Consider the following 22,336-nt stretch of genomic DNA (forward strand, 5'->3'; position numbering starts at 1 on the left):
CGCAAGGAAGGTACAATTGTATTCTCCTGTAGGAGGGGAAACTAAGTCATAGAGACATTAAATAACTTGCCAAGTCACACAGCTAGCAGGCAGCAGAGTCAGGATTTGAGTCCAGGCAGTTGGATTGCAGAGTTTGACCGTTATGCTGAACTGCCTGTCTGAGCCCATCTGCTTTCGGCCCCATGGCTTCTCTGCTCCCAGTGCCTTGACATCCTGATTTGAAGGGTTAGTTTTGTGCTTGGAGTACAGACAGCCAGTCCTGCTCTCACTGGCAGCCACTGGAGTCCAGCCAATAAATTACCAATGGGCTTTCAACAAGGAGGCTTCAAACTCCTGCAGAAAAATCCTATAGCATAGATCCATGGGACAGCTCCATCCATTCTGGATGTGTCTACTTCCTAACATCCCCTGGGATTTTTGTCTATCCCCAAGCTAATTTCCAAGGCTGTCAACTTCCTCTCGTCTTGCTGTTGCCCTCAAATGTGTTTATTTCACTGTGTCCCGGAAAAGTCCTCACCCTCGGCAGCCAGAGTGATGAATCACACCGTGGCTTTTCACCTCCCATCAGCACAAGGCAAACAGATCACCGTGGGTAAAAGTCTCTTCCCACATCTCTTGGAATTCACTGCTGTTATGGCCTGTGCTGAACTGTGATGATTTATTTATGTGTCTCTCTCTACTCTTCTAACTTGTGAGCTCCTAGAGGGAATGCACCATCTTATTCACCCAACACATCTAGTGTAGGACTTAGCACTTAAAGACACTTTATAAATGTCTGTTGAATAGGAGGTGGGTGGGTGGATGGATGGATGGATGGATGGATGGATGGATGGATGGATGGATGGATAAGTGAATGGATGGATGGAAGGATGAATGGATAGATGGATGGATGGATGGATGGATGGATGGATGGATGGATCACTGGATGGGTAGGTGAATGTAGCAGATAACTCTCAATAAGACCACTTTTCATTACCACCCCATCCAAGCCCTGTTCAGCTCCTAGTCAGAGAGATATAATAGCCTCTGAAAGAGCTCTTCACCTCCACTCTGGCCCCCCTAAAATCTGTTTTTCATATAGCATCCAGAGGAATGCTGTAAATATGAAGTCCTGATCATGTCAGCCTTGCCCTACCCCTGCCTAAAACATACCAATGACTTCCCATTGCTCTTAGAATAAAATCCAAATTCCTGCCCAGGGCCTGCGTAGGCATGTTGTCTGCTGATGGCTCCATCCTTGTTCCATGTCAGCCTCACCCTCACCAATGACATTTGGACACCCTGGCCATCTTTCATTTCCTAGAACAAGCCCAGCTCTTTCCTGCCTCAGGGTGTGTGTCTGAACTTGCTGTTCTCTGTGTCCGGACTGCATGTTCTCTTACGTTGTGCATAGCTGGCTCCTTCCCCTTCAGGTCCCAGATTCAAAATAAGTTCTTAGGGAGATTTTCTCTGCCTCCCCACCTAAATTACATCCCCACATTTTCTTTATAGCCCTTCATAGCCCTCATGGAGTACACCCACTTTCATTACGGGACTTGGTTGAGCATTTGCAGCATTGTTTGTTAATGTCTCCTTCTTAAGCCAAATTGTGAGCCCTAAGAGGGCAAGGAGCACGGGGACCACATCTGTCTTCTTCACTGCTGTATCCTTAGTACTTAGCAGATAGTAGGCACTCAAAAATATTTTCAATAGGTGTCTGGATGAATGGATAGACAGGCACAGGATATGTTCTGACATTTCATCAGACTGAGGACCCTTGGGGTCCTGCGTGAGGGTAATAACCTGGCCTCTTTCCTTTTCCCTGAGCATCACCGATAAGCAAATTTAGGTACAGAATCATGGAATCTGATAATCTTGGAGCTGAAGGGGATCTTTTTGATCATTAAGTCCAACCCAACTTCATTTCATAGTTGGAGAGAGAGAGAGCCCAAGTGTGGAAGTCACTTGCCCAGGGTCGCTGTCGTAGGGACTGCTAGCTAACTGAGCAATAGCCACTCTCTTCTTTGTCCTTAAGAGCAGAACGCAGATTTTGTTGGTGGTGGTGATATGCCCAGGTTAAAAAAAACTACATTTCCCAGCCTCTCTCTCTGGGGGGGATGGTCATGTGACTATGTCTGGCCAATGAGATGTAAAAGGAAGTTGTTAGGTGCAGCTTCCAGAAAATCTTCTTAAAAGATGGTCTGACTTAGCAGGCATTCATTTTGCCTTTTTCCCCTTTCTTTTTCTGGAACACAAACACGAATGCCAGAGCTGAGGTGGCTATTTTGAGCCCCTAAGGCAACCTCAATAATAGAAGTCACATGTTAAAGAGAGTAGAGCAGAAAGTTAGGATTCTGGAATATTGATGACATCCAGGACCAACCACATCAGCCCTGGATCACCTATCTGCATTTTATGTCACATGAAACAAAAACAAATCTGTCTTTTGTATAAGTCATCGTTATTTGGATTTTCCATTATATGCAGCCAAGTCAATCCATAACATATATTGTCACCAATGGAGCTAGTGGCACAGGTAGGACTTGAAGCCAGGGATCCTGACTCCATCCCAAATGCTTCTTTCATTGGGATGACAAATAGCCAGTGTATCTAACCACAATGGGCACGCTTAAGGAAATGCTGTCTTGGAGATATTACTGTAATACAGCCATTCTCAAACTGTGGTCCCCAGACCAGCAGCATCAACATTACCTGGGAACTTGTTAGAAATGCAAATTCTCAGGTGCCACCCCAGATCTACTGAATCAGAGACTCCGGGATGAGGCCCAGCAATCTTCATTTTCACAAGCCTTCAGATGATTCTAAGGCACGCTCAAGTTTGAGAACCACTACTGAGATAAGACTGTAGAGTCACTTAAGCACGAATAAAGTGGGTCACGTCTACAGCCTGAGGAGGCTTGTACGGGATGCAGAGGTGCAGAAGTCAATCCTAGGGCAGAAAGAAGGGAGCTCTCACCAAGTTCAGGAATACGTTGGCTCCCATGGACAGAATAGGCATGTTCTACTTGCATTTTTATCCACTTGCTACTCAGAGTGTGGTCTGCAGATGAGCAGCATTGGCATCACCTGGGAGTTTGCTGGAAATGCAGTAGGTCACCCCAGACCTACTGAATCAGAATCTGCATTTTAATAAGATTCTGCCCGCGGTTCATACATATATTAAAATTTGAATGCCAAATCAGTGAAGACTGGAGCGAGGGATGAGGTGGCCTAGGTCCTGATCCTTAGAAGCACACACAGGAGATGTTTGTGGAAGATGGCACCCACATCTGGTGCCAAAGGAGATGGGGACACAAAGCTGGCAATCAGAGTAGCTGCCCACATGGTTCCTATTGCCTGCCCATCCCCCACCACCCTCTCCATCTCGCTGTCTTCACTTTCCCCCTTAATACCCTCCTTTCCATCCGCAGCCTAGAGGTTAAGAGAGAGAGTCTTGGAGTCAGATCTTCCTTGATTCAACTTTACGACTTTGAGCCGTGTGATCTTCGATAGGTTATTTCATCTCTCTGAGCCTTGTACTGACTTCATAGAGTTGTCATGAAGATTAAATGAATTAATACTTCTAAAACACCTAGATCAGAGTTTCGCAAGCGTGGATCCATATTTGCATCACCTGAGGAGCTTTTAAAACTTGCTGATGGCTGGGCCACCCGAGACCAATTAAATAAAAATCTCCAGAGATGGGGCGCAGGATTTATATTGAAACGGATCAAACACAAACCTCCACTAGTTTGTCCAGTGTGCAGCCAGGAGGGAGGACCGCCAACCTAAGGCAATGCCGGGCACCCACTAAACACTCCATAAACGCTGGCTGTTGCCATTCACACTGTGCACCCTTCCTCATTCACACTCGACTGTCTCCCCTGAATCCTTTGCCTTAAATGACCTGTGCTTCCCAGACTGCCTGGCAAACGGCCGTTCCTCCAAGATTTTGCAAGAGCCTCACCACCTTCATGAAGCCTTTCCTGATTCCTCCTAACAGTACTGACCACATCTGCCCCCGGGTTCCAGTGTAACTGAGCTGATAATAAAAATACTGATTTTACCCTTTTGTGGAGTATTTAATCCATCCTGGGCATTGTGCTGGGTGGTGAGTACATTTTCTTTTTTATTTCTCACAACAACTCTGTAAGGTAGGGTCCACTGAAAGCCTCCTTGTATAGATGAGGAGCCAAGGATCCAGAAGGGTGCAGTTATGTGCCTATGGTCACCCAGCCGGGACCTTGGGGAGGTGACATTTGCACCAGGTCTAGCTGCCCAGAGCTTGGCTTGGACCCCTGCACTGCACTGCCCAGACCCGTCTGCACATCTGTCTTCTGCTCCAGCCTCTTAAGCCTTTCAAGGACAAGGATTGTGTGCAATTTGTCATTGTATTTCTAACACCTGGGACATGTTAGATACATAACAAATGAGCTAATTAGCTAACTGTCAGGGGAGGGCGTGATATATACCCACCACCTACTGTGTGCCAGGCCATCTGCTTGCCACTTTCCCAACACTGGGGACAAGAAAGTATAGAGTTTGAACCCAAGAACCACAGTCTCACTGGGATCAAAGACTAACTACAGGACTCTGTGCTGGGGACCTTGGGTGGGTCATGACATCTCTCTAAACATTAGCTCATCATCTGTAAATATTACACATAAAGGGGCCTAGAACAGTGCCTGGGACACAGCTAAGCTCCATAAATGTGAGCTGCTATTAGCATCTCATTTTATCCTCACAACCATCCGTTGAGGTGGATGCCATTAACTATATTTTTATTTTCTTTTTCAGCTGAGGAAACTGAGTCTCAGAGAAGTTGCCACTTGCCAGAAGTGGCAAAGCTAGTAAGTGGCAGAGCAAGGACTAGAACCCAGGTCCATCTGACCAGTAATTCTGAGCTCATTTCCCTCCAGGTTCTCTCAGGCAGACAATATGATTCAGTGACCTTGACGCTCCCCTGGAGGAGGCTGCAGACTGGGGAGCAGGGGACAGAACAGCTTGCTGGAAGGAAGAGGCCGCCTCAATCACCCCAGCTCAGAGAAAGAGTCCATCCTCTCCCATTCTCTGCTTGTCTGTGTGTGCCCAGGAGAGAGGTGGCCCCAAGACCTGCAGGGTTGATGGCTGGGGGGCAGAGTGCAGGGAGCAGCCAATGGAGGTTGAGCCAAGTGCAGGGAGAGGAGAGATGGGGAGGACAAAAGGAGAGAGGGAAGGGTGGGGGAGCATAATAGAGGGGAGAGGGGCAGTGACAGCACAGGACAACTGTCAAGAGCAGATGGAAAGGTGACTAGGATGGTGGGGGGCAGGGAGCTAGGGGGCTGGAGGGGGGAGGCCTGGGAAGGGGAGGGGGCTGAAGAAGGTCTCCTCGTGGTGGTGAGCTGATCTCTCCCCAGTGGAAGAGCTGTTGCCATGACAACGCAGAGAGCCTGATCGATGCTTGGCTTTGGATGGAGCTCTCAGTCACCGCCAACTGCCTCCCTTTCTCTCTATCCTCTGAAGTGGGGAGCGTGTGAGTGAATATGGGGGGAGGGTGGGATAATTCCTCACTCCCCGGAGCCTCCTGGAGTGATGATAGTGGTCCCCAGAGCCCCTGACTGAGTACCGCACATCCTGCCCAGGGAGTGGGCCCGGTGGGGGATAGGAGGGCATCCCTCTGCCTGCCTCCCAGCTCCTTCGAGGATGAGATGAGGAAGGAGGACAGGGTTCCCCCGAGAACTGGGGGAACCTCTTGGCTGCTGTCACAAGGGCTTAAGGGTATAGAAGCCAAGTGTCACCTTCTCTGATCAGTCATGCAGAGAGATCTGCAGAGGGGACCACAATGCATGGGTTCAAATTCCTTTCTGGGCCTCCTCTTCATCATGTGGAAGCTGGCGGCAGGGAATAGATTTTCTCTGAGGTTCCTTCCAGCTCGAAAGCAGTGACTTTTTTTTCTTGTTAGCTTAATGAGGTAGGGTCTCCCTTCTGATATGACTGCAGAATGCCATGGAATCCCTTCCTGCCTCAGTACAGGTCTCCCCACTGGCTAGTTAAGAGGGTCTGAAACGCCAATAGAGGGTCCGCTTCTTTGAGCTTCTTGTAAAAAGGCAAATACCTCAGGGAAGGACAATGTGTTAGCATATCGCCGGACAACAGGCCAGAGGTTCTGGAGCTCTCAGACCTCGGGTGGAATGCTGAGCCCTCCACTGACTGGCTCTTTGATCCTGGCAAGTAACACAACTTCTCTGAGACTTAATTTCCTCCTCCGAAAAGTAGCTTTGGGGGGAATATTAATACAGGGGGGTATTGCAGGCATTAAATGAGATAATAGAAACAAAAATATATTTAAAAGTAGAAATCTTTACGTAAATATTTTAAATTATCATCAGTCATTCACCCAAGTGAATATGACCATGAGCCCTGGTGGAGAAGAGGTTTTCATGAGCATGATGATGATGATGTAGAAACAAGCCTTGAGCACCTACTAAGTGCAGGCAACTTACTATCCCATTTGACCCCCTCAACAACTCTGCTGGGCATATTATTCCCATCTTTCAGTTGAAGAAACTGAGTCTCAGAGAGGTTAAGTGTATTGCCAAGGTCACACCAAGGATCAGGGACCAGTCTGGGATTCGAACTCACGTCTCTCTGACTCCAAAATCCTCAGTGGAGGTACAATTATTGAGCTGAGTCTCCTGTGCAAGGAGGGCCGGGCTTGGGGGCCATCCTGGCATAAAGACATGAGAGGTTTAGGCAAGCAAGGCAACGAGGAGCAGGTCGCTGAGAGACTGAGGTTTGATTTTACCCACCTCCCCTGTGGGGGTTCCAGCAAGAGAATTTCTCGGTGAGTCCAAGTTCAAGGGGATGCATCAGGGTGAGAAGTTTGTCACTGATTTCAGCTCAGGAAGGAGGAGGAGGAGGGAGAGGGGGAGGGAGGAGGGAAGGAAGGAATGGTGAGCAGGAAATCCTGGCTCCAAAGTAATGAATTTCTTTCTTTAGTCCAAAGGCCACAGGATTTCACCAAAAGCCACACCTGTGCAATCCAGAGAGGCCCCACCCGGTCACCTCCAACTTCTCTCAAAGTCTGGACTCCTCAGAGTGCAGGGGTAGGGCAGGGGAAGCATTTCAGAGCGAAGCAAGAAGTTGGCACAGAGAGCGGGACTTTCTAGGAGGGATGGAGGGGGGAAGGGCAGCATGAACTACACGCCCCCCCCCCCTGCCAGCCAGGAGATTTCAAGAAACTCCAAGCGCCAAATGCCTGGCGAGGCTCCCCAGCATCCAGCATGGAGCCGTCAGTGTCTGTGGGGCTGTGGGTGGGAGCTGGACCCACAGGGAAGGAGAAGGGGCTTAGGGAGAGTCTGGCACGAGGAGAAGGCAGCAAGCTCTGCTCACTAACAGTGCTGTGGATGCCAGCCTTCTGCTGTCTGCTTTGGTTTGGAAAACAAACACACTTTTTTAAAAGGAGTAAGTTTTGCTCTTTGAAAGTGAGCCAATTTGCCTGCACGCACACGGTGGTCAACTGGCCTGTTAAGAGCGTGGTCTCTGCAGTCAGGCGATCCTGGGTTCTGCTCCTGGTAGCCGCTTGTTAGCTGTACAACCCCCCAAGTGTCAATGTCTCCCTCGGGAAATGGGGAGCAGGGATGTCTGCCCTGGTTGTGGCTGTAGGGATTAAATGAAATGATGTATGGATGGTAGCTTAAAATGGCTTCTGTCTTCTAACTTCTGATGTGTAAAGGGACTAAGTGGGCTTCCTCCTAGAATCTCAGAGACCGGGGATGGGGGCTGGAATGGGCTCTGAGGGGCCTAAAGAGGACATCACTGGGGTTGTAAGGAAGCGAGTGTGTGAGGTGATGGGGCCGGACACAGGGTCTGTGGGAGCAGAGTGTTTCCTTTCCCCAGGGTGAGGTACCATTAGCTGAGGGCTGGAGAGGGGTTGATACCCAAGTTCACCTGGTCACCCAGTTCCGCCAAGTGGTGGAACAAGAATGCAAGTCCAAGTGTTGCTGCTTTCAAAGCCCAGGCCTTTCCCATACTGTCCCCATAGAGGGCAGCACTTGAAGGCGGGCAGCCCTGGGTGCCAGTGCCACCTCTGCCACCTTAGGCAAGGGACTTCGCCTCCCTGAGCCTCTGTTTCCTTATCTGGAAAGTGAGGGTCAGATACACCAAGGTGTAAAAAGAGCCTAGCAATTTCAAGTGCATGATGGAGTATTGGGAAGACACTGTTCTAAGAGCCAGGAATCCTGGGCTCTACTCTTGCCTCTGCCTCACCTTGCTGTGTGACATTGAGCAAATCACAACCTCTCTGGGCTTTAGAATTAAAAATCTGTAGAGCGTTAGAATTCCCAGGGGAACTTTAAACACATGCGTGCGTGACTCAGCCTTTTCTCTAGAGATTCCAATTCATTTGGTCTTGAGGCCTGCACATCTGACTCATTTAAGCTCCCCAGGTGTTTGAATGTGCAACCAGGGCTGAGATGACGACACTGGTTCTCCAACGTAGTCCCTGAACCAGCAACATCGGCGTCACCTGGGAACTTGTTAGAAATGCAAAATCTCGGGCCCCACAGGGCCCTACTGAATCAGAAACTTCAGGGGTGGGGCCAAGCCATCTGTTTTTACAAGCCCCCCTCCCCAGGTGATTCTGATGTGGCTCAAGTTTGAGGGTCCCTGGGCTACAGAATTCAGCCCTAAGATCCTACACTTTTTAGATTGATGAAAAAACTGAGTAAGAGCAGGAGAAAGGATGAGTGCAATTCAGAAAACAAAGAGAAATGAGAGAAGAGACCCAAAGAATCAAGAGGCGGCATTGGCCTTGGGGTTGGCATCACAGCTATGAAATCTGCCAAAAAATGTAAAAGCTTCCAAGCGCATGCTTCTCAAAAGGGGGCGCGCGGTGGCAGCTCAGAGTGAGAATGGTGCGTCTTCCTGGAAAGTCAATCTACCCGAAGACGTTTTAGGACCCAAAAATTAACCTGAAAACCTGTAATTTAACCCGAAAAAATTAAATTATTTCATCCATGAGTAATTGAAAACATGACTATTAGAATAAGTAAACAGATATATTATGGCACAGAATACCACCTGCTTATACACATCTCAGATAAAAGAAAGGCCTCAGAGCCATTTTATACTCACATTCGGGAGCTTTAGACTGCAGCCTTGGACCCCAGGGGGCCAGTTCTCTTTTCCTTGCCTGTTGGTGGAAAACACAACCATTAATGAGTGAATTAATGAACTGATTGATTAGACAAAGGATTGAGTCCCTACCTTGTGCCAAACACTCTCCTGGACACCAGGGAAGCACCAGTAACAAAAACAGGCAGAGTTTCCACTCTGGAAAAGCTTATGGTGTGATGGGGGTGGTGGGCAGGCCCCAACATTAATCCAATCATCACACAAATGGATTCCTAATTACAAACTGTGATAAATATGAGCAAAAAAGGCAAAGGGAGGTCTAAGAGCATACGACAGCCCTCGAGTGAGGTCAGGAAAGGCTTCCCCGAGGAAGCGACATTGGAACGCAGACCTGGAGACAAAGGTGAGGAGCCTGCTCCAGGCAGGTCCGGAAACAGCATGCTCTGCTTTTGCTCACTCTGGCTTCCCTGCTGGAGCTCTGTCTCCTGCCTCTATTTGATCCCTAGATCAAGCCCAGCCCCCTCCAGGAAACACTTCCTGACCGATTCTGACCACTCTGGCCATCCTCTGAATTTCCACATCTCCTTCTTCCAGCACGTGCTGGAATCACTAGTCACTCTCACCCATCATTCAGGGCCCACCTTCATGATGTTTTCCGTAGCCAGATAATACCAACACTAGAGTTGACTTAATCACGTTCTTCCATTTTTATTTATATAAACGTATTTTAAAAGGAAACTTTTATCCAATACCATTATAAGAAAGCCATAAATAAATAATGCTTTATAGATGCCATAGAGAAAAGGTAACTCTGCCAAAAATAAAAGGTAAATAACAAGTAACTGTTATGCCTCTCCCTTTGTCGTAAAGGGAGATGAGCAGACGTTGGAAGGGCGTTGAAGGCATGTGAGCACTAATTCAGACTTCCTCCTTGACACTCAGAAACTGAAGAAGATATGAGAGGGGACATGTGGTCACTCTGGTTCGCTAGTTGTCCACGCACTTCCTGAAATAACCTCACGTTCTGCTCATGGTACGCAGCATTGCATATTTTTTGTTTGTATGTTTCATGTTTTGTTTTCAAGCGGATGTTAGGGATCTCTATCAAAACTGTGAAATCCTCAAGGATAAAGCCTCTCTCACATACCCCATCGCACCTCCAGTAAGTGTTCGAATGTTTCTTAGATGCAGAGGAAATATTTGGGGCCCACGTGGCTGAGATCTGTCGCGTCCTTAATCTCTCCCTTGAACTGTGCTAAATGCTTTACATATGTTGTTTCATTTCATTCTCACAATAACCCTGAGACAGAGGTAGCGTTGTCATCTCAATTCTACAGACAAAGAAACTGAGGTTCAAGAGAGGGAAGCAAATGACTTGATTAGGCTCGTCCAGGAAGTAAGAGGCCGGGGTGGGCCTGGACCCAGGTCTGGCACTGCAGAGCTCATGGTCACTGCAGCCAGCTGGCTCAGACCATTCGGACACAGCGGGGGTGGCTCAGGCCTGAATCACAGACACACACTCTGATTAACAGTCTCGGTTTTGCAGAGGGGTCCCGTCCCCTAGGGTTCTTATGAAAATAAAATGAGAACGCAAATGTGAAAAAGGCTGGAATGAAAGAAATGATGCCGAGTTCCACAGACAACTGATTAATTCAGTAAAACCCATTATGAAACTCCCCTCACCTGCTCAGCTCTTCCGACTCCCCATTGCCTGCCACGTGGGTCTCAGATACCGACTTGCGTATACCGTCATGATGATCGTCACCATGTATACGACCTGCACTCATTAATGTTAAATAATCGAACTTCACTTTGAATGCATTTATGTGGTTCAAAATGCAAAAGCCATGAAACGGCGTATAGCACATCTCTCCCACCCACCCTGTCAACCAGGTCCCCTTCCCAGAGACAACCACCCGTAGCAGTTTCTTGTATGTCCTTCCAGAGAAAGTTTACAAGCAATACACACACACACACACACACTCACTTTTTAAACACAAATGGAAGCACATCAGACATAATGTTCTGCCCACTGCTTTTATGACTTAACAATACACCCTAGAACTTGTTCTACATCAGAAGATAAAAAGCTTCCTCATTTTTCGAGGCTGCTTTGTACTCACTTGCCCCATTCTTCAACCAGTTGATGGACATTCGGTGGTTCTTAATCTTTTGCTATTGTAAACAATACAGCATGAATAATCTTCCAATTATACTATTAATGACACAGCATCTTTCTTTCAATCAACTGTTTTCAAAAACTTTTCTCCCATCCTAAGCAATATCTCTGAAATCATAGGTTTGATAGGCTAATCATATATTTTTCTAATTCATATTAATATAAATAGATAAGAAATCCATAACCATTTAAATAAAAGTACTTGTCTGTGTATCATCTATAATCATTTCACTTAGCCCCTGTGCCATGCATCCACTGTTTAGGGAAACATTGGCTTCCGGGACGATCCACACTCCTTGGACAGGCACACAAGGCCCTTCAGGATCTCCCCTCAGCCTCCTTCTCCAAAGTCATTTCCCAGATATCCCATGCTCCAGCCTTGTGGAATCATATGCTGTTTTAGGTTCATGCCATGCTTCATCATGCCCCTGTGACTTTGCACATCATCCTCTTCCCTTGCCTGAAGTGGCATCTGCACCTGGTCCCCTGGAGAATTCCTATTCTCTCTTCAAGTCACAGTACAAGTTTTCCTCCTCCAGGAAGCCGTCTCTGCTTTCTTCACCCAAAACCTGCATCCACACACCTTGTGCATGCTTCTGCTGTTGCACTCAGTACACATAGCTAGTGTGCAGAGTGGCTAAGACAGTAGGGTCTGAATTGGATTGCCTGGGTTCAGATCCCAACTCTACCACTTACTAGAGGCTTGACCTTGGGCAAGTTGCTTAATCTCTTGGGGGAGCCTCAATTTTCCCACCTGTAAAATGGTGATAATCAAAATATCTCCCTCGTAGTCACCATGAGGATTAAAAGATGTGTTTAGCAGAGTAAATGCTCAAAAAATGTTCATTATAGCTATTACCTTACAGCTCTGTTTCCTCCACTAGATTATTAGCTCCTTCTAGCTCCTGAGCTCCTTACTTACAAATCCCATCAGGCCTACCTTCAAAATAGATCTCATTTCTGAGCACATCGCACCTTGTCCATAGCGCCAGCCTAGTGTGAGCTACCATCCTCTCCCACCTGGACGTCAGCCTCCTAATGACCTCAGTGTACTGTTCCCAATCCCTTCAGTCTGTGCTTTACAGCGGTCAGAGGGATCCTTTGAGATAGAGGTCAGATGGGGTCTTATCCTGCTCAGAACCATCCAGAGGTTTCCCATCATTCTTAAGGTAAAACCCAAAGTCCTTCCTACGGCAGCTGAGGCCCACACCTCCCTCTTCCTTGCTCCCCCTTCTCCAGCCTCCTTGCTGTTCCTGGGGCACGCAGAGCAAGTCCCCACCCCAGAGCTCTGTACTGGCCATCCCCTCAGTCTGCCCTTCCCCCAGAGAGCCACGCACTCGCTCCCTGGCTTCATTCAGGCTGCTGTTCAACTGCTCTCCTCGGGCCTCCCTGACCCCTGTCCAAAATGACCATCACCACCCCTCTCCAGCCCTTCTCTGTTCAAAGCACTCATGGCTTTCTGACCTGACGTTTATATTCGTCTGTCTGTCTGTCCCACTGAAATGCGTGCTCCATTAAGGACAGGGGCTTAATTTCATTCACTGCTGTCTCCCCAGTCCCCATCCAGTGCCTGGCACATAGTAGATGCCCAATAAATATGTGCTGAATGAACAGACACACGCACGACCGCAGAGCCTAGCACAGGGCCAGGGGCATTTCTGAGGGTTAGCAAATGTTTGGAGAGGAACAGAGAGATGGACACAGAGAAAAGAAGAAAGCACAGAATGAATGAATGAAGGAGAGAAGGAAGTCCGGGGTTTTTTTTTTTTTTTTTTGGTTTTCGTGTCTCTTTAGTGAGGTATAATTCACATACTACAAAATTTGCCCATGGCAGGTGGACAGTGCAGTAAGTTTTAGTAAATTTCCACAGCTAGGACACCATCACCACAATCCAGCGTGAGCGCTCTCCTCTCTCTCTTGTTGCCACTTGCTGTCAATCCCTACTCAGCCCCCGTCCTAAGCAACCACTATCAGCTTCCTCACCCTCTAATTTTGCCCTTTCTAGAAATTTCATATAAATAGAATCATACATTATGTAGTCTTTTCTGTCTGGTTTTTTCACAATGTTTCGTAATTATTTTTAGGGTCACCGACATCCCTGCATGCATCAGCAGTTTGTTCCTCTTTCTTCCTGAGTAGCATTCCATTGGATGGATATACCACATTTTGTGTATTCATTTGCCAGCTGGTGGATGTTTGTAGTGTTTCCAGTTTTAGGCTGTTCTGAAGACTGTTGCCATGATTTCCATGCACAGGTTTTGGTGTGGACATACATTTCCAAATGTCTGCGGTAATTAAACCGGGAGTAGAATTGCTTGGGTCTAATGATAAGCATAGGAGTCCAGAAGATTTTGATGCCCTAAGATACAGCTCACTTCTAGAGTTTCCACCGAGGCTTGTAAGAAAATGCCCCAAACCTGGCAGAGGAAAATGCGTGTAAAACACTCAGTTTGAGCTGCAATCTCGGCTCCAAGTCCTCAGTACGTGGCCAATTCATTATGCCTGTGTTTGAAGCCCATTTTTAGCTGTGTTTGATGTATTGTCTGTGGGGAGATGCTGAAATTTGCCAGCCTTCAGACTAACAACTGAGCCTAATTTTTCACCCAATGATTCTGAAGTAGTTTCTTCTTGGCAGAGGTAGTTTCTTCTTGGCAGAGGTTTGCGCAAAACACGGTGGATGAAATTAATTGGGAAAGAAGTGACAAATGATGTGGGAAGAAGTGACATTCTTTACCATTGAGCACGCAAGAGAAAGGTGAAGTGAACACAATTGTGCAGAAGTGTCCCTGGCTCCCTGTGAAAGTGTGGCCCCTGCCAAGTGTCCTGGACCCCCATCACCACTCCCAACTGCAGAGGCCTTGAAACCTGAGCTCCAGCACCCAAGATCTCAGATCCTTCAGGTGCATCCTGACAAATCCTCGCTTCAGGTTTTAAACTTGGTTATTATGTGATGAGGATAATCATGAGTTGAAGTTGGCTTGGGCTGTGGGAAGGTAGCATTTACAGAAAGCTTCCAGGCTTTCTTCTCCTGCCTTGCCACAGACACCCCACTTTGCTCTGCTTTGCTTTCGTTTCAAAGACTTCCCCCAGTGAGGGAGTTGACCTTCAGGTGCAAACCTCAGAGGCTGGACCCTCTCGGCCCCTGTCTCCCTCCTACCCCTTGAGAAAAGGAAATGCTCACCTTAGAGATCTTTTGTAGCATAAAATCAGAGTTGGTCCTAGGATATAATTTTGGCTTCAGAAGTCAATCTCTGATGTTCCCGATTGAACAATGCCCATTTGAAAGAGAAAAAAAAAAAAGCCGACTGAATGCAGAGGTACTCAGAGCTTTGCGTAAATAAATATTCTCTCTAGCAGCCTCCCGCCTCCTTGCAAAGAGAGAGGACACTGGGAAGGTGATCGGTCAAGAGGGCAGTCTTGTAGGAGTTTTTGTTGTTTGTCTGTTGGTTTGATGGAAAAGGGGTTCTATGAGAGAAGAAGAGAATTAAGGCTATGTTGCAGGTCTGAGGAGTGGGGAGTCAGCAGCCTCGAGTTGACCCAAGTGTGGGAGTTGATGGACATGATGGAGGCGGGAGAAGGAAGTGGAGGTCTGAGCCCTGAGGAGACAGACACTGGAAGAGCGTCTGTGAGACTCAAGGGGCCCTGACAATACAGCTCCGGAGGTGGGGGGACAACGTGGGGCACATGCAGAGGGAGGGCAGCATTCGACTCATCTCAGCAGAGCATACAGTGTGGCTTCCACTCAGGAAAGACGGTGGCAAAGTAGCACCACCCAAAGGGGCAGGCTGCAGGCTCTGGGCCAGATGGCCTGGGTTTAAATCCTGTCTCTGCTTCTTTCCAACTGACTTTGGGCAAGTCACTTCACCTGTCTGAGCCTCAGTTTTCTCATCTGTAAAATAGATGTATTAATAATGACTACCTCCTAAGTTTGCTGTGAGGAATAAATGAGCTACTACTTGGAGAGTGCTTACCTGTGTATGTAGAAAGAGTTTGCCAAATATTGGCTGTGTTTTGATGTTGTTGTTGTTATGGATTTCCAGCTTTGAGGAGCACCAGATGACTCCACCCTGACACATACATCAACGTTGTCAAGTGGTTCCAGCAGGAGCTGGTGAGAGATGACCCCTGAAGAGGGGCCTGGAACAAACACATCCTGAAAGAATCATTTGAGAGCTCAAGTGAAACCCCCTTGGGACTCGCAGCAAAACCTGAGTGAGACTTTGCTGGAATGGGGAGAGCCAAAGGCCTTTATTACACAGATGGGGTGTCAGCCAGTGAAATAGGTATTACCACTGTTAGTAACGAAATAGGTATCACCACTGTTAGTAACGACCTTCTTGGACTCTCAGGTTCAGGGGCCTGGGAGTGTCCAAGTTCCCCAAAGAAGAGGCGGGTGGAAACATAGTCAGACGAAACAGCTGCTGAATAGTTTAGCTGCTGAGAGCAACAGCCATCCACACTCCCTGGGTTCAAATCCCAGATCTGCCACTTCCCAACTATGTGTTTTGAGCGAGTTAATTCAATTTCTCTGTGCCTCGGTGTTCTCAACTGCAAAATGGGAATAAAAACAATAGTCCATATTTCATAAAGTATTTGTTAGGCTTTAAAGAGATCATTAAAATAAAGCACTTAACATGGTACAGTGCCCAATAAATATTAACAAGCCAAATTAGCAAGTACAGAGAAGAGTGTCCCATGTGGCGGGAACAGCACGTGCAAAGGCCCAGAGGTGGAGAGAGAGCAGAGCTGCAGGGATCAATGGGAGGCAAGGCGTGAGGTTGCGGCTGCCCTGGGAACCACAGGCCTGTCCTGGGCCCACAGGGCTTCTCTTCACAAGCGGAGCGAGGATGAGCAGGAGAAGAATTTCTGGGGCACTGGCAAATGACCTTGTTTGTGTCTGTGTCTCGCCAGCTAAATTGTCAGCCCTTTGAGGAGAGGGACCTTGTTTCTCCATCGTTGTACCCATAGCACCTGCCACCACACCCTGCGTGGAGTGAGTGCTGAGTTGGTGTTTGTGAGATGTTGTTAAGAGCACTGGAAAAACCTCCAGACCAGGACTCTGATTCCGTCTTGGCCTTTCGAATTCTCTCTGGCACCATGACCAAGTCATGCCACTGATGCCCAGCTTTCACTGGACTAAGAGAGATCATGGAGGGGATTTTAGAAATGAAGAAACGCAGGTCCAGAGGACAGGAAGGACGCCGTGAATGTCAAATCTTAAGTCAGCAATAGCATCAGCGCTGGAAACCATTCCCTCTGCTCAGCCCAGTGCCCATTCCCTCCCGATTTCTCACAGGGCAGATCAATGGTGGATTTCGCTGTGTAGTTGAATTTCATATCCTCTATCAGGCTTGCATATGTATTTTCAATGAGCTGATCAACTCATCTTGAGACTTGATTCTTCCAAACCAAGCTGGGGGTTAATAATAAGCACTTATGAGAGTGATATGCAGAAGATTTCAATCCTGTATTACAAATGAAGAAACTCAACCTCAAAAAAACTGAATTTACTTGTCCAAATTCACTCACCTCGTGGGGAAGTTGCAGAGTCCAAATTCAAACTTAGGTCTTCTCGAATCCAAAACCCGTGCACTTATCTACTGAGAGTGGAGTTAAGGAGCTTTTGTGCAAGCATTCTATTGGAAGTTTTGGGTTCTGCTTGCATAGGAAGGCCCCCAGGACAGAAGACTGGAGTTTGGGGTGATGGCTCAGCCATTACAGAGGTTCAACACCATCTTGATGTGCTTGGCTACTTGAGAAACCAATGAAAATCTCAAATCTCTTCCTAATTCCCTCCCTTTCTCCTTCTCTGAGGGGCAACGAGCCTATAAGAAAAATCTTAGCTCTTTCCATGTCCATTGCCCAGACTGATAAACAGAGCTCAAACAGAAATGTAGCTTCATAGCTTCATAACTTATTCTTGGGGGAAAGTAGGGCATGCTCTGGGCTATGACATCAGATGCAGCACAAAGGATGCTGGTCACCTTCAAGTTCAAGAGCCTCCAGAGTCTCCACAATTTCCTCCCTCCAAGCCCCATTCTCCTTCAAGAGAATCAATGCTTTCATTTTGCTTGAGCTGAAATTCACATTTAAAGCCCCATTACATCATAAAATATGTCTCGTGCATCTGTACAGATTTACAAAATATATTACTGTCTTTTGCATTTATTTTTTTTCTGTAAAGATCTATCTTAATCCAATATTGCTCCATCTCTATTAAGGCACCTCCTTTAAAGGTTATCCTTGTAAGAACACTACTTAAGCACCTGCAATTTCATTCTCAACATCAGCTGAAGAACTCTAGAAATAAATGATAGCTACAATTTAGTGAGCACCTACTGTGTGCCGTGTATCTTACACAACAATATATTATTCAGGATATAAGTTTGGTTGCTAAAACAGAGACCCACAAACTACAGTGTTTATTTTATTTTATTTGTGTGTGTGTGTGTGTGTGTGTGTGTGTGTGTGAGGAAGATCAGCCCTGAGCTAACATCCATGCTAATCCTCCTCTTTTTGCTGAAGAAGACCGGCTCTGAGCTAACATCTATTGCCAATCCTCCTCCTTTTTTCCCCACAAAGCCCCAGTGGATAGTTGTATGTCATAGCTGCACATCCTTCTAGTTGCTGTATGTGGGACGCGGCCTCAGCATGGCCGGAGAAGCGGTGCATCGGTGCGCACCCGGGATCCGAACCTGGGCCACCAGTAGCGGAGCACGCGCACTTAACCGCTAAGCCACAGGGCCGGCCCCAAATCACAGTGTTTAAATGATATAAAATTTTATTTCTCTCTCATTTAACAGTCTAGGAGTAAGCCATCCAGGGCTGGTAGGGGAGCTTCAAGATGTCAGAAATGCCAGGTTCCTTCTATCTTGTTCCTCTTCCGTCTTTAGATGTTGCCCTCATTTACCTTGTCCAAGATGGCACATTGCTACATTGCAGCCAGCTAGGAAGAGGAATGGAGAACAGGAATAGTCTTTTCTTTTCAGGACATGAACTTATAGATGGCACAGCTGCACATTTCCCATTAGCCAGAACTTAGTCAATAAGTATGTCCCCCTGCAAGGGAGTCTGGGAATTGTAGTCTTGAACCCAAGTGGCATGGATCCAATTAGAAACCAGAGGTTCTATGACTATGGAAGAAGAGGATAATGGATATAGGGGCACCACCAGCAATGTGAGCCATAGAAGGTGATGCTAAATGAGGCCACGCCCCAAGAGTTTTGAACATGTGATAAGAACAGGCTGAAAATGAAATGCCCTGAGAGAGGTACAGCCTCACCTGGACTGGGATGTCCATGCCTCATTTCCAAATTTACTTAATATGAAATAACCCAAAAGATGGGATGTGGGGTTGTGCTGTGTGGCAGGGGCAGATCGCACCCCTGTGGGTGGGAGTGGGGTTTCCCCTGAAGAGAAGGGATGTTCCCACAATCAAATCTCCTGTAGGGTGGTCAATCCTGGAGCAGGAAATGGGGATTCTGAAAATAGAGCTTAAAGGAGAGGGATGGAAAATTGTCTCCTCTCTCTGAACTGGAGGCCAGCTGGGCCTGGATTCCACAGGGTAGCGAGGCCTGGAGGATTTCTGGTGAGGGAAGGGAGAAACTCGGGCCCAGCCATAGAGAAGCAGGCTGAGAGAGAGACACAAAGCCAGTTAAGGGAAGCTGAGGACACATCTTCATCTGTTCAGTCATTGTAAATTATTCTCTATTTTCCTTCTTTTTCAACTGGTCCCAAATTGTCAGTAAAAGCTTGTTTAATAGCTACATCTTGGTCTCTGTTCTAATGGGGAGAATGAAGGCAAAGTGCCTGCCCCACACTTAGGATGAAGTAGATCTGCCCCTCTGGCCTTCCTTCAATTCCTCAAATAGCCACGTTCCTTCCTGCCTCAGGGCCTTTGCACACATCATCTCTCTGCCTGGAATGCCTGTCCCTGCCCCCCACCCTGCCTGTACACTCCTCACTTTGAGCTATCATCTAGAATGTTACTTCCTCAAGAAAACCCTCCTGGCCTCTCCTAACCCTCACCCCCTAGACTCAGTAGGTTCTTCCTGATACTCTCTCATAACTCTCTAATTATCATGTCCATGGTTTGTAATTACATATTTATTCATGGGATTGTTTGATCAGTATCTTTCTCCCTTACTAGACTGTAGTACCACAAGGGCAGGAACCATGTCCAGTTTTTCTCACGCCTCAATGTCCAGCACCTAGGACAGTACCTGGCATACAGGTGCTCAATAACTATGTGTTGAATGAATGAATGAGAACAGTGTCCCACCCCTGAGGCCAGAGTAACAGGGGGTCATCAGCAGAGGACAGCTCTGGCCACTAGAGTGTTGACTCCCAAGGGGCTTTGGCAAGATTGCAGCACCGTGGCGGCTTGAGGGGGAGATGGGGATAGAAACACTGCTGGTTCAGAAGGGTCCCCCAGGAACCTCTCAGAAGTACTTGAGGAGACACATTGGGACTTAAGGGGCTTAACCTGATGGGCTCTCATCTCATCATCTGGATTATACACATGGAAATGATCTCATCTAATTCCCTAGCCATCCTATGGGGCACGTGTTTTTTATCTCCAATTAACAGATGTGGAAAACTGAGGTTCAGAAATGTTCAGAAACCACCCAAGGTCACACAGTGAGTAAATGGAGTCTGGATTCAAACCCAGGTCTGGCCATCTCCAAAGACGCCCTCATTCTACACACCCAGTTTGCTTCCCGGAGAAACAAATGGAAATGGGAAAAAACCCACAAAGTCAATTCACTGCAATGACTCGAATGACAAATGTTTCCAGCTGCCGGCTGCTCTAGGAGGACTTTTCTTCTGCATGAATGCCTCCCTGGCTGAGTGCTCCCAGGCCACTCTCTGAGAGCCCCTGCTGTTTAAATTTGACACTGACTACTTTTCATGAAGCTTGGTTTCAGTCATGTCCTTTGGCTTCCACAACCAAACTCTCAGGTTTAAGGTCTTTGAAGACTGCTGTTGGGGCTCCCCTGAACTGCTTCTCTCCCAGCCTAGGTGAGATTTTTTTCTCTCCTTCTTTATTCACATAACCAACCTGCTTTTGTGTCCTGTCTTCTGAACACACAGCAGTTTATCTATGCCCCTCAAGGGTAGCATCATCCCAAACAGAACACGCTGAAATGGACCCAGTCTTTCCAAAAAGCATTCAAGTTTGTGTCTCCAAAGCTTTAAAATATGCATCTATTTCATCTAGCATTTCCACTTCAGGGAGTTTATCTCAAGATCAAAATCAGATAGATGTGCAAAGATGACAGATCAAGGATATTTTACTGGCAGAAATGTTTGCAACAGTAAATATATGGAAACAACCACATATCCAATAATAGGGGATTGGTAAAATGAATAGAGATACATCTAGACAGTGATTTACAATGTAGTCGTTAAAAATGACAATGCAGACTTTTACTCATGATGAGAAATATTCACAGTGAGAAAAAGTAGGTTCAGAAGCAAATTATATAATATGATTTCATTTCCCTTAAAATGCAGATTTATTTGTTCATTCAACAAAATGTGAGTGGTTGCTATTTATCAGGTCCTGTGCTGGGAGCTGAGAATATAGCAATGAATAAAATAAGTATTATCTCTCAGGAGATCACCAGTCTACTGACCATTTTCTGCTGGTGATCACTTAAGTCAGTGGCTCTAACTCTTTGAGCCTTAGTTTCCTCATCTATAAAAAAAGGATAATAGTTATCCACAGAGATATGGGAAGGTCAAACATATGAATACAGGGCTCAATAAATGTAAAATACTATATTTATCACACCAAAATCACACTTCCAATCCACTAGGGATTACTGTGATTTTATCGAAAGGCCCTGAGACTGCATCTCAAGTTCTAGTCTCATCACAACCATCAACTATCTGTACAACGCAGGGTAAATTACTGCATTTAGTCACTTCAGTCTGTTGGTTAGTCAGTCATTCAACAAACACATATGGAGCACGTACTATGTGTCTTATCATAGCCTATAAGGTTCTACACTCTCTGGTTCCTACCTACCCCTCTGCCCTCTGCTCCCACCACTGGCCTTCTTGAAGTTCCTCAAACATGCCACGTGTGCTCCCATTTCAGGGCCTTGACTCTTGCTGCTTCCTCTGCCTGGAATGTTCTTCCTTCTGTACATATCATGACTGTATCTTTCTATCTTTCAGGTCTTAGCTTGAATATCTCCTCTCAGAAAAGTCCTGAACATCCTAGGGCATCCTAGACCTGCTCCTGTCTCTACTTTATTGTCTTCATGGCATTTACCACTATCTGATGGATCAAATTTATTTTCTTGTTTACTATCTGTCTTCCTCACTGTAATGTAAGCTCCAGGAGAGCAGACACGTAGTTTGTCTAGTCCATTGCTATACCCCAGCTCTTAAAACCGTACCTGTCACATAGTAGATGTTTAATAAATTTTGTCAGATGGATGAATGAATGAATGAATGAATGAAAAGATGTGCCTGGCCCTGTGCTAAGGCAGAAGCTACAACAGTGAGCAAGGCACAATCTCTTATAGTCATCACCTTGTGATGCCTAGTTCCTCCAACCTCCAAAAGGGAATTCTTCTTGCCCCCTTCTTACCTGAGAATCCTTCACAGTTATGAAACAAGCATTCATTTACATATGCACAACCCCCTATCAGATCCTTTCTCCAGCACTCTCCTCTGCCAGAGCGCTGAGTAATTATCCTTTAGAATCTACAATGGCTCCAAATTTTGATTAAATGCTTTCTTGGCTTCTAAAATTCCAGGCCAGACTATTAGGCTGTGCTCTGCTGTGGCATTACCCGGCCCAGTGATTGACTGAGACAGACATTGTTCCCCTCTTACTTTGCAGCTATTTCCTTGAGTATTTTGATCCGGGCGAGAAGTATGACATTATTGATTTGCTCTGCTCCACTCACCAACTGCCTCATCTGCGAGAGCAGGAATCTTTATGGCTTCAATAATTTCCCGGAGTGCAGAGAACTCTTTTATATTTTTGCTTGGCACTTTGCAATTCTGTAAATTTTTTATGGACTCTGAGGTTAAGTTTCATCCCTT

At 46.7% G+C, this 22,336-nt stretch overlaps 1 long non-coding RNA gene across 1 annotated transcript in view; it reads right to left on the minus strand.

Moving 5' to 3' along the window:
- Window positions 1-9,090: 9,090 nt before the first annotated feature.
- LOC131422591 (uncharacterized) overlaps window positions 9,091-22,336 on the minus strand; it is a 144,549-nt gene continuing 131,303 nt past the window's right edge. Inside the window, exon 4 of the long non-coding RNA XR_009224110.1 lies at window positions 9,091-9,151. This is a non-coding gene — a long non-coding RNA (uncharacterized LOC131422591). The remainder of the gene's footprint in view (window positions 9,152-22,336) is intronic.

Source organism: Diceros bicornis, chromosome 26 (genome assembly GCF_020826845.1).
Source record: "Diceros bicornis minor isolate mBicDic1 chromosome 26, mDicBic1.mat.cur, whole genome shotgun sequence".
In the NCBI taxonomy this organism is placed as follows: Eukaryota; Metazoa; Chordata; class Mammalia; order Perissodactyla; family Rhinocerotidae; genus Diceros; species Diceros bicornis.